The sequence below is a fragment of the Stigmatopora nigra genome, chromosome 13, assembly GCF_051989575.1.
Source record: "Stigmatopora nigra isolate UIUO_SnigA chromosome 13, RoL_Snig_1.1, whole genome shotgun sequence".
Taxonomy (NCBI): domain Eukaryota; kingdom Metazoa; phylum Chordata; class Actinopteri; order Syngnathiformes; family Syngnathidae; genus Stigmatopora; species Stigmatopora nigra.
In genome coordinates this window covers 11,399,074-11,411,489 of record NC_135520.1, presented here as the reverse complement: position 1 = coordinate 11,411,489, position 12,416 = coordinate 11,399,074, and the positions used below count along the sequence as shown (strand labels likewise).

Sequence of the window (12,416 nt, the reverse complement as noted above, 5' to 3'; positions counted from 1 at the left end):
CGGCTACCTATCGGAATTAGTAATACATTATTCAAACTGCTAACACCGAGTACAGTTTACGCCCGTGAAGTTCGAGCTTGTACAACTACATCAACTTTTTAATTTCATGTAAAACACAGAAGGAGAGAATACCTTTTCAAGTTTGTGATTTTCTGGCACGGTCATTTCACACAATATTCCGCCCATAGATAGCGCAAAAGAATAGAAGAAAAAAAGTCCTAAACTGCTCAGCATGTGACGCTTTTGCGTACACCTCGTAAATCACGCCGCTTGTCAAAGTACGTTCAATCGTGCGGTTCTCAGCCGCCAAACCGAATGATTTTGGGGGCATTTTAAAGTAAGATAGTGCAGAAACATTGAATAACAGACGACCGAGTTAGTTCGTGTATAGTCTGATATGCGTTTTAAATCAAAGTGTGAATATTTCCGACAGTCATTGACACTATCGTAGAGCTTTCAACTACGCATACTCGCAACACTTCGCTTTCAACTTGACCAGAGAGACTGCCGGCTGTCACCCACAACAGTCCACATCTTCATCAGCAAGCAGAGGCAGGAGCGGGATGAACAACTTCTTTCGCTAAGCCATCAGACAGGTTTTAAGCTTTAATTGAATTTTAAATACTACAAACAACAACAACACACACACACACACACACACACACACACACACACACACACATATATATATATATATATATATATATATATATATATATATATATATATATATATATATATATATATATATATATATATATATATATATATATATATATATATATATATATATATATATATATATATATATATATATATATATATATATATATATATATATATATATATATATATATATATATATATATATATATATATATATATATATATATATATATATATATATATATATATATATATATATATATATATATATATGTATATATGTGTATATGTGTATATGTGTATGTGTATGTGTATGTGTATGTGTATGTGTATGTGTAGGTGTAGGTGTAGGTGTAGGTGTAGGTGTAGGTGTAGATGTAGATGTAGATGTAGATGTGTATATATATATATATATATATATATATATATATATATATATATATATATATATATATATATATATATATATATATATATATATATATATATATATATATATATATATATATATATATATATATATATATATATATATATATATATATATATATATATATATATATATATATATATATATATATATATATATATATATATATATATATATACTTTTTTTTTTGTTTTTGTAAAGTTTTTGAACTATGCAGTACGTTTGACACTTCTTGGCCACCATTTAATTATACATAAATAATAAAGTGCCTGAAGAAAACATGATGGAGCCGCTTCATGGTGGACAGGGGTAGAGGTAGAGGTAGAGATCAAGATAGATATTTAGATATTAATGTATTAGTCTTTTGATATCCTTATAGCTGTGATATTTAATAAATATACACTTTTTGATCATTTTACTCATGTACCTGTATTTCTGTATAGGTGTGAAAACATGTATAGTGGTAGTAATAATGGGGGTGATCTTACTTTGTATATTTTTGTTCATCGCGTCCATGTCTGGTCTACATTAACCTCGATATTCGAGGGATTACTGTATTCATTATGTGATATATAATGACAATCACCTTCGAACAATAATGCCTTTATAGATAATTCAATTATGTATCGGTTGAATGTGATTAGCAAATTTGATATTTTCTTTTACTTTATGATTAACACAATGTCCCAACTTCAACGAAATTGGGTCTTACTACAACACACTTGAAAATGCCTTGATGAGCCAAATAAAGGGGAGTATTTTTGTCCTCCAGGCCATTCTTTGGCCATCTTTGAAACACATGCTCAATAACCCTTCTGGCCAGCATCTCCATGGTGACAAAGTCCATAAATCAGATGCCGTCAAATGTCCAACAGTTCCCGACTGCTCTGGGAAGTAACGAGCCATTTGTGTGAGAATGTTTGCAAAATGTCAAAGAAATTATTTAACCTTGTCAAAACTAATAGAAAGATATGGGCAGCCGTGTTAACGACCCACAGATGGTAATGTTGTGCGACTGTGCGACCGATTAATTATGGCGTTTGAGATTTAGCTTTTCAGAAAGGCTCCTGATGAAAATTGAAGCGAAGCCTTCACAAAGACTCAAAAACAAGTCACGCACAAATAGAAAATATGCTTTTATTATCAATTACAGTGTACAATGTTGAATCTTTTCAGCTCACTTATCTGGTTGTTTACACACTAAATTCCCGCACAAAAGCATATACGGAGTTTAATTTAATGGTTGAGATCAATTTGACAAAAATAATGAGTGTTCACTCAGACCAAACCAAGTCTTTTGGGAGTCGATTCCAAGACTGAGTCCAAAGTTTGAGATCAGCTTGAGACTTTCAAAACTTTGTCTTGAACAAAGTCGTTTTTCATATGTTTTAGACCTAGTTTAAATCTGTGGTTAGGACCAAATCAAGATTACAAGTGACAAAAATAGCAATTGAACACGTGCTCATTTATCTTGTCAAATGGATCAAAGTATATTAAATAAACTGAACGATTAAGAACTAATGATCTTAAGGTGTTTGCTTCTTGCAGGATGACTGAGGTGATAAATGCTCTGGAGTCGGGTGCAGTAGGAGGCGAACAGGAGGATGTATCCATCTAATAAGGGGTGCTCATTTTGTGCCTACTTTCTTCTTAAGAGTAAATTGTTTTGACAAACTACGACTGAATTTGAACAAAGCTCAGCTACTCATCATATGCTATACACTGTTAGCAGTTTTTCTAATGCAATTTGTACTGTATTGTTGTTTTCTCAAATGTTCTGCTGCACAGACAGTCCTGCGTCGACCTTACATAAACTTACAGATATTCTCAGATTCCCATGAAAGACATCCCAAGTTGTCGAAGAGGCTGCCTTCCATTATAGTGGAGCCCACAGACGGGAGAGAAGTAGAGAGTGGCGAGCTCAGGTGGCCACCGGAACCTAATTCACCGGATTCTCAGCCCAAACCAACTGGTGAGAAAAAAATGTTACTTGACCTTGTGGTAGTTCTCAGCCAACACAGACTCAGCCAATCAAATCTTCAAAATCAAATTACTGCCTTTTTGTCGAATAGGGCCTTAGTGGGATCCATAACTAATAGATGATGACCAAATAAAAACTTTTGAGGGATCAAGACTAAGAAAAAAAAGACAATTTTATAAACATAGAATGATTGTGATCGAGTCAAGACCAAGACGAAGGAGTTAAGATCCAAGAAGGAGAGAGAATTTATGAGTTTGAAACTAACTCCAAAATTTTTGTCGATGCCAGACTGAGTGGAGACCAAATCTAAGAGGTAAAGACCAAGTAAAAAAAACTGTCAGAGAGTTCAGGCTTTGTTGGGGTAAGAACATTAACAAAAAATTGAAGGGTTGAGACCAAGACAAGGCAAAGAGATTAAGACCGAGTTGAGGCTTAGTTGATTCGGACTGAGTGAAGACCAAGGCTTGAATGAGTTGAGACCAAGACTGTAATGAATAAACGATCAAGGCAGATTGAAACCAAAACTGTCCAAACTATTCAAGACCAATACTTAGACTTGTTGATATCAAGTTAAAAGTCAAACATCTTAACCATGAAATTGAAAGATTAGGGCCTATCGAGGACAGAGTTTAATGGGATGACACATCTGATAGTGTAAGATGGGAGAGATAACAAGTTGAAACAGAAATTGTGCGGTTGTTTCCGACCTAGTCAAGACCAACAGTGGTTATAATATGACCAAGCTACAGACTGCTTTGGGGCCTGGAACAGTAAAAGAAAATAACGTAGCGTGTTGTTTTTACAGATGAGCTCCAAGGTGGATACTTTGAAGGAGCTGCAGGGGTGCAAGCGCAGACCTCCGACTGAAAACAGACAAAAAAAGTCATCAGAATAACTATTGTCTTCATGTAGACGCAATTTAGAAGTACTTTGACACACACAAAAAAAGAATAGATTCATTCGATTGGATTGGATAGCTTCATTCATCCCGTATTCGGGAGATTTCGTTGTTACAGTAGCAAGAGGGTGAGGATGCAGAAATAGGAAAGGCATTTTAGATATAAATAGATACTTAATAAGTAAGTTAATAAATAAATAAATGAATAAATATATAAATCAATAAGCGTTTTGCTGAAATATACACACATGTATAAGCATGTATATACATACACATACATATATAAGCACATATATACATACACACATATATAAGCACATATATACATACACATATATACATACACATACATATATAAGCACATATATACATACACATACATATATAAGCACATATACATACACATACATATATAATCACATATACATACACATACATATATAAATAAGCACATATATACATACACATACATATATAAGCACATATACATACACATACATATATAAATAAGCACATATATACATACACATACATATATAAGCACATATACATACACATACATATATAAATAAGCACATATATACATACACATACATATATAAGCACATATATACATACACATACATACATTCACATACATATATAAATAAGCACATATATACATACACATACATATATAAATAAGCACATATATACATACACATACATATATAAATAAGCACATATATACATACACATACATACATTCACATACATATATAAATAAGCACATATATACATACACATACATATATAAATAAGCACATATATACATACACATACATATATAAATAAGCACATATATACATACACATACATATATAAATAAGCACATATATACATACACATACATATATAAATAAGCACATATATACATGCACATAGATGTACGTGCATGTGGAGAGATCTTGTGGTGCATTTCAACAGATTGGGTGTTCAACCAAATTTGTGCAAATTGCTGTGCCAATATTATTAATATATTGAATATTTTTTTAAGTAAAATGAGGCCATTTTATTGTAGTCTAAGAGTGGCCAAGACCGATCCTCGAGATCCCCTATCCAGTCTGTTTTCCATGTCTCCCTCCACTAAGACACCTGAATGAAATCGGTATGAAGCTTCTGGACAGCTGGCGGATGAGTTGGTCATTTGTTTCAGGTGTGGTAGAGAAGGGAGATATTGAAAACAGACTGGATAGGGTCTCTCGAGCATCTGGCTTGGCTTGAGTGGGCATTGTTGTCCGAGTCCTTGTGCACAACACATTCATTTACTGACTCTGTGAATACAAGTTTGGTTGGCAGTCAATGAGTTAATCTTATCATTTTTGTGTTTTTAGGGGCCAAAGTAAGACTAATGCAACTTAAAATAAACGAATGAAACAAAGTGCTCCAGTACTTTTTCTTTCTGTGAACGTTTCCCCAAACATTTCAACAAAGTGACAACAACAATACTTTGCCCATTCAATTTGGTTTTATGAAATGTCACATTGGTGTCTTACTAACCAGAAATGGACATTTCTTTTTATTTTCAATCAATTGCTCATGTACCCATGTGAGCTTTTCCAATGACAACTCAGCGGGATTAACCTTTGGACTATGAGCAGCAGTTACTGTCAATTACCTGGAACATGTCTTGAAGAATAATGTGTGAAAAGAGCAATGGAAACTAATGCAAATAGGAACCGTACTGAGGGCTAGTTTGAACCTAACTTTAACTAATTGATCATTCATGTTTTATTCATTTTTTATTGATTGTTTTCTCCTTAAAAAACTGTTTTTCAGGTCCTTTTTCTCCAGCCCAAACATACTGTGGAGTTTTTCAAAAAGTTATGCTTTTTTTGTCTTTTTTCTTAACATCATGCAGATTCTTTTATTTTTGTCATCTTCCATACCGTCCATCCTCGAAAGGGTTGCAGGGGGTTGCTGGAGCCAAACCCAGCGGTCTCGCGTGTCGGCCTCACAGCTCTGGGGTCCTGGGTTCAATAGAAGATGGCTCGGTTACTCCAGCAACCCCCGCATCCCTTTTGAGGATGGGCAGTATAGAAGATGAATGAACGAATGAAAAAAAATTCCATTAAAAAATATTTATACATGTATAAAAAACCCACATTATACAAAATACATTCTAAAAGACAAACGAAAAAAAATCAATACGAACAAAGTGATATAAAAAATAAAAGAACTCAAATTATTATAATTTGCAATAATAGAAGTAAATTGTAGAAAACGTTGAAATATAGAATTTACATCCCGATACTAATACTAAAAAAAATTATTCATTATCTGTAATGCTTATACTCTCAAAGGTCGCGGCCAGCCAATTGTGAGCAGATGGGGGGAACACTTTGAATTGGTTGCCAGGCAATCGCAGTGCACAATGAGATGAGCAACCATTCACGCTCATACCTAGGAATTAATTACAGTGGGGCAAATAAGTATTTAGTCAACCACCATTTGTGAAAGTTGTCCTACTTGAAAAGATTAGAGATGACTGTAATTGTCAACATGGGTAAATCTCAACCATGAGAGACAGAAAATGGGGAGAAAAAGCCCAGAAAATCACATTGTTTGCAAATCATGGTGGAAAATAAGTATTTGGTCAATACCAAAAGTTAATCTCAATACTTTGTTATATCCCCTTTGTTGGCAATAACGTAGGCCAAACATTTTCTGTAACTATTCACCTGCTTTTCACATACTGCTGCTTGTATTTTGTCCCATTCGTCCATGCAGATATACTCTAAAGCAGTAATGTTTTGGGGCTGTCGTTGGGCAACAACACGGACTTTCAACTCCCTCCACAGATTTTCTATGGGGTTGAGATCTGGAGATCGGCTAGGCCACTCCAGGACCTTGAAATGCTTCGTAGAAAGTCACTCCTTTGTTGCCCTGGCGGTGTGTTTGGCATCATTGTCATGCTGAATGACCCAGCCACGACTCATCTTCAACGTCCTTGCTGATGGAAGGAAATTTTCACTCAAAATTTCTCGATACATGGCTCATTCATTCTTTCTTTTACCCAGATCAGTCACTCTCTATCCTTTCAAGTAGGAGAACTTGCACAATTTGTACTAAATACTGCCCCACTGTACGAGAGTTTAACCAGCCTTCCATGCATATTTTTGGGATGAGGGATAACATGCAAACTCCACACAGGAAAATTGAAACCCACTGGGTATTGAACCCTTATTTAAAAGTGTGAGGTGGATGTGCTCACTTATCAGTCACCAATTGCCTAGAGAAGTAAAAGTATATTAAATGGGTGTTTAATTATTTCCTTTTTGAAATGATTATTTGTTCAGTACTTTACTTCAACTCCAGAAGTAGAAATTAATAAATTGTGAGATTAATAATTTAAAACTAATCAGAGCACATATCTTGGCATTTGAGTTGTATTTAACTTTTGATTAGAGTATACATGCATTTTACTCTTAGAAACGTTTCTATTATGGTTATTAGTCTTCTATTATTATATATTTGCTCGCAATGAAGAACACTTTAATTTACTCAGGTTATTAACATTAAAAGAGTCATTTTTAGTACATCTTCTTGCAACCGTTATAAACAACGGGAAGGTCGCTCCTCGCTCCAGCTGGACTTCTCAAAAATGTTTTGAGAAAAATCGAGGAACATCGACTTCTGAAAGTGTGATTCACGTCGCTCGCTTTGGAAGATCCGGCAGACCTTCAATTGTTTTGAGAACTGAGATGCATGTTGTAAATCTTATGTAATAAATAAGCAATAGAGGCGTTGATTCAGCAGAATGATCTGGGACGGAGATGAGTCAGGATCGATTCTCTCTTGCAAGACACCGGTTATGAGTCAGATGTCTGTTTTATTTATGCGTGCATTTGGGAATGCCCATTGGTGAACCTATCCGTTTTCTTTTATAACACTTGTTTACGCATATAGACTCCGTTAGATCTTTCTTACCCCAGAAAATTATAGTTAATTTGATTGGTTAATATAGAGTTGGCTTCCAGTAGCATGCACTTATGTTGATCTAAATAGTCTGATATTCTTACACTCTTGATGATGATGTTCCAAATGCTAAGGTGATATTTGAATGAAAGAACTGTGGCAATTTTGAACGTGAAAAGTGCACTGATGTGGAAAAGATTTCTCCTCACGCCCAACGGGCTGAAAAATCAGTGGTAACGATGAGGAGGACAGAAAGGACTTTGCCAGCAGGACAGGAGCTCCGCCTCCTCTCTGCTTTGGAGTTAGACTCCCACGCTGAGCCAGACATAATCTCAACATTACATTGCTGAGCACAATGGAAATACATCAAGAAAAGCAAAATAGAAGTATAGTGTGCATCCTGCATTTTGCTTTTGAGCTCAGTAATCCTTTGGATAGAAACACTCGCTATGGGCACACACCAGTAACACACCAAATGGGTAAAACGAGATCGTAAAAATGTATTTAAAAAAAGAAAACATTTTTTTCCCGTACAAAGGTTGTCATACAGCATACACAATTTGAAATGATCAAAAAACGTAAACCTTGACAGGTATGTGTCTACTAGCCAAACATGATTTAATCCTAATAAAATGTAATGATTCATATTTGTGGATAAAATATCTAAATAAATGACAATAGAATCTGCACAAATCTGACTTCAAGTTGACCTTATTTTTCACATCTGTCATTATCACTTCTCATTCCGCTTCAAATGACTTTTCTGCTGAATGTGTCACTCGAGATAATCATGCGTCCATTTATGTACAATATTTTTCCATCGGAAAACTCGCTTACAACTTTAACTTCACTAAATGTTTTGCAGAGAACTTTCTTTTGATTTTGATTTGATTGCGCACGCGCGCATCTTAGAGGGAACATTGCTTCTGAGTACTCTCAGGACTATAGTCCATCTTGTAAATTGAAGACAAACAATGACATATACCACACACACAAAGACGCACACTTGGCAAAGTTTTCGACAGTTCTCAACCAATTTCACCGCTTGTTCTTCTATTTGCTCCGACAGCCATTCCATCTTAGAAGAACCGCATTTCTTTTTTACCTTGACTTGTTTGGCCATGATAAAAGCTTGGCAGCCGCTCCACCGAGTTGTTGGCTATATGCTGACCTGGGAAATGAACTCATGTCGCGGAAATAAACACACGCCACGTGACATCATATCATTGAATGGACACGGTGTTAGTCAGTTTTATCTAAATGACCTTTTGTTGTCGTTTGTCGGTCGGTGACAGGCTGCCACTCTCTGAGTTGTGACGCAAAATGGCATAGAACTTTTTTAAGCCCTTTTTATTTTTAAAATTCAAGTTGGCGTACAATAAAAGCATTCAATTCAATTTAATTCAATTTGATTTTGTGTGCTGTATATGTTTGTCGTGCGCAGAGAACGCGAGAGTACAGTGCGCAATTGCGCACTTGCGCATCTTAGAGGGAACATTGCTCCTGAGTACCCTCAGGAAAGTGCCAGAAATTGTTTCTGGGCCTTCTTCACCACTGCTGTGGTGTTGGTAGACCAGGAGAACTTTTCCGTGACATGGACCCCCAGGAATTTAAAGGAATGGACCCTGTCTACGGATACTCCATTTATGAGGGGTGGGACCAGAACTGTGCTGTGTTTGCGAAAGTCCAGGGTTATTTCTTTAGATTTTGTGATGTTTAGTGTGAGATTGTTCACCAACACCACAAAGACCGCTTGTTGACCTCATCTCTGTAGGCAGACTCTTCCCGCCCTGAGATGAGTCCGACCACAGTGGTGTCATCGGGAAATTTGATGATGGAGTGCATGCATTGTAGTCTGGTTGGACACTCCAACTTGCCCCTGGTTATAAGAGTGAATGGTAGCCTGTCTCCTCGTGCCCTGCGATCGGCTGGCCACCGATTCAGGGTGTCCCCTGCCTTGTGTCCGAAAGTCATCTGGGATAAACTCCAGGCCCCCCGCGGCCTTTGTGAAGATAAAGCGGTTAAGAAAACGAATGAATGAGAAAAAACAAATGTATGGAAGGAGTGGTGGTGTGTCATGAATGAGATGCAAAAAAGAAGAGAATTGGAAACAATATTTGATGGATGAGGATGCTTTCACATTTGAGAAGGCATGCGGGTGGTCGGCTTTGTGTGGGGGCGTTTGGAGTGCTAACAGAACGTCTCACAGCTGAGCTATCATCAAACTTGTAAGATGGAGTGAGGTGATTGAGGCCATGTGCCATGTGCACCAGTGAGTTTTGACTGGGAAATTTGGACAAAAAATAAAATGTCCAACATTTTGCAGTTATTGAATTTTTAAGTCTAATGCTGGTTTATCCTCACAAGGGTCATGGGGGGTGGTGGAGCCTATTGCAGGTCCGTCAAAGCGTGCAATGTGTCTTGCGTGCTTGGTTGTGAGCATGCCTTCGCAAATTTCTTGGTGAAAGGCCAAAGAAAAAGCAATAATTGATCATTGTTCATATGTTGGGTACTCGGGCGATTCGCCTAAAGACGTTTTGCCAACGGAGGTCTGGCCGATGGACAGTTCGCCGAGTGGGCGTTTGGCCGATAGGATAGTTAGCCTAATGGATAGTTAGCCTAACGGATAGTTAGCCTAACGGATAGTTAGCCTAACGGATAGTTAGCCTAACGGATAGTTAGCCTAACGGATAGTTAGCCTAACGGATAGTTAGCCTAACGGATAGTTAGCCTAACGGATAGTTAGCCTAACGGATAGTTAGCCTAACGGATAATTAGCCTAACGGATAGTTAGCCTAACGGATAGTTAGCCTAACGGATAGTTAGCCTAACGGATAGTTAGCCTAACGGATAGTTAGCCTAACGGATAGTTAGCCTAACGGATAGTTAGCCTAACGGATAGTTAGCCTAACGGATAGTTAGCCTAACGGATAGTTAGCCTAACGGATAGTTAGCCGACCGGATAGCCAGCCGACCGGATAGCCAGCCGACTGGACGTTGCCCTGAAACGGGATTCGCGCACTCGCCCTGCCCCCGGGCGTGTGTGTACATGTTTTTCAACCTCGGTCCACGTGACATATACTCCCCGTTACAGATAACATTCATTTAGGAATAAAAAGGGCATTCAGAACAGAAGAAATTGTAGAAAACAATAGAAATCCTACTCCAGAAAACGTACACCAGTATAGAAAACGTTGAGATTGATCTTTGAATTAAGATTCTTAGCAAATCATTTTGAATATATATTTCCTAAAATAATGGGATATTACTTCAAATTAAACGAGAAATAAAAGTGTGCATTTTCACCACGGCACTTAGAAATATGTCCAGTGGGGGGCAGTACCATTGGACCGGTCTTACCTCTAACATATCCTAAATTTCATCCAACGTATATTATTTGGAATTTCTTGTAAACTGTGTGTGTGAAAAAAAATGTGTTAAATTTATTATTTTATTAAACAAAAGTGATCCAGTTATTGCATCTTGTAACCAATAACCAAGGCAAATGGGTAATTGTATTTCAGCGCGGCTTTCGAGGCGAACTTCCTGCTTCTCCATACGTATTGGCGAGCTAGCTCAGTGACGCATACACTACTAATATCAATTGTCATCACACATCTTTTCTTTGCACTACCCTTCATTGCACCGGCTTGCTTTGGACGCCTGAAATTATAAGCAGCCACCTGGCTGTCTTGTATGCTCGTATGTCAAAATTTGTCTCATGTGTCAAGGTAAATGTTTTCTCAAAATTTTACTCGCATCTCAAATTTCTCGTAGGTCGGGGCACTCGTATGTCAAGGTAATACTGCTAAATTAATTGATATGATTGAAAGTAAGCTATAAACCATTTTTCATGAAAGGGGTGAATGAATAAATGTTCAATAGCAGGCAATGGCTTCAATGAATGCCCCATGAAGGGCCAAGTGTAGTATTTCTTTTGTTGTTGCTTTGTTTTGATGTGTAACAGCACTCCAATATGCCCATTCATGGGGTCTTCTTTCAGATGATAATGGATGAAAAATCTTAGATGTATTTATTTTGTCGCACATTGGGGTATCAGTCCTTTAAAAGGATTTTGGTCCTTCTCTTCCCACTGATGGGTGGGTGAAGCGCTATTGAGCTTGTATATATGAAAAGGGCGCTTTGAGGGTTTGAAGTTTTGGACGGACGGGGTAGGGGGTGCCAGACGGGGGCAAGCCATTAGGGACTGTGATTGGTCGAGCTCGGGCATTGATGAAATCCCTACCTCCTCTGTACTTCCTAAAATAACCCTCATGTACACACAGACGCACACACAGGCCCCACTTTGTTCATGCCACACATGAAAACTGAGGTCGATAGCCTGTCACATACACCCACACAAACTGAAACATGCAAAAATGCAAGCACTGTTGTTCACACTAGGCCTGAATTCATTTGAGATTTGTTCTGTCAGCCTAGGTTTATGTTCCGTATTCATATAGTATGTGTTGGGGTAGCTAGTG

At 37.2% G+C, this 12,416-nt stretch overlaps 1 long non-coding RNA gene across 1 annotated transcript; it reads left to right on the top strand.

Moving 5' to 3' along the window:
- Positions 1-199: 199 nt before the first annotated feature.
- LOC144206343 (uncharacterized) lies at positions 200-3,062 on the top strand. Its single transcript, XR_013328336.1, has 3 exons — positions 200-596; positions 2,645-2,720; positions 2,928-3,062. It is a non-coding gene; the product is annotated as an uncharacterized LOC144206343 (long non-coding RNA).
- The last annotated feature ends 9,354 nt before the right edge of the window (positions 3,063-12,416 follow it).